The following is a 1,215-nucleotide window of genomic DNA, read 5'->3' as shown; positions in this document are numbered from 1 at the left end:
AACTGTTGAGAGAAAATTCTACATTATTTGTGTAAAAATAGCATTCTGAACATTCTATAATTTTTATATAGAATTGAAGGAGCCCTGGTGGCACAGAGTGAGTGGTTAAGCACTCACTGCTAACTGAAAGGCAGGGGTTCGAACCCACCAATGGCTCTGTGGGACAAAAGACTTGGCCATCTGCCCCTGTAAAGATTACAATCCAGGAAACCCTACGGGGCAGTTCTACTCTGTTCTATTGGGTCGCTATGAGTCTGAATCAACTAGACAGCACACAACAACAAAGAGAACTGCAATATATTTGTTGATATATATCTACTACCTGAATGTCCTTTTAAAATAATTTATAGCCAAGAGTTATGGCTATATATGACAGATTAGTAGTTCATTTTGATTTTAAAAACTTTTTGACCTCCAGCAATAAGGATCATTTCTCAAAATGTGATTTCTAGTAAGAATGAGCAAACAATGGGCACAGGGGCTAAATATAGCCCTCCACTCCTTTCTATAAAGAAAGTTTTATTGGAAAACAGCCACACTCATTCATTTACATAGTGTCTATGGTTGCTTTCATGCCACAAGGGTATAGTTGAGTAGCTTTGCCAGAGATTGTATGGTCCTCAAAACCTGAAAATGTTTACATTTAGCTTATATGAAACACAGGAATATTTTATTAGTTTGCCAAGATCACGCCTTTTTAATTTTAAAAAACACATTCTGCAACGTAAGGGTTTGTTTGTTTGTTTGTTTGTTTAAAGTTATATATTCCTTAAAGTAAGGAAAAACTTGATTTTTATATTTTGGGATAACACATTCACATTAACCAAAAACCAAACTAACTGGTCACTGACAAGTCAATTCATAGTGACTCTACAACACGGAGTTCCCCATAGAGTAATTACTATAGTTAAATAATAGAACAATGATCTTCCTCTGCAAGTCCCTGGGTGGTATAAACAGTTAAGAAGCTAGGTTGCTAACCAAAGGTTGGAGGTTTGAGTTCATCCAGAGGTGCCTTGAAAGAAAGGTCTGATGATCTACTTCCAAAAAAATCACCCACTGAAAACTTCACGGAACACAGTTCTACTCTGACACAGATAGGGTCAGCATGAGTTGGAGTCCACCGGGTGGCAACTAGTTTTAATCTTCTTTCTACATGTAAAAGGAGCTCTGGTGGTGCTGTGGTTAAAGCATTGGGCTGCTAAACAAAAGGGC

Source organism: Orycteropus afer, unplaced genomic scaffold (genome assembly GCF_000298275.1).
Source record: "Orycteropus afer afer isolate SDZICR_OR568_19922 unplaced genomic scaffold, OryAfe1.0 scaffold00109, whole genome shotgun sequence".
In the NCBI taxonomy this organism is placed as follows: Eukaryota; Metazoa; Chordata; class Mammalia; order Tubulidentata; family Orycteropodidae; genus Orycteropus; species Orycteropus afer.
This window is presented reverse-complemented; position numbering follows the sequence as displayed.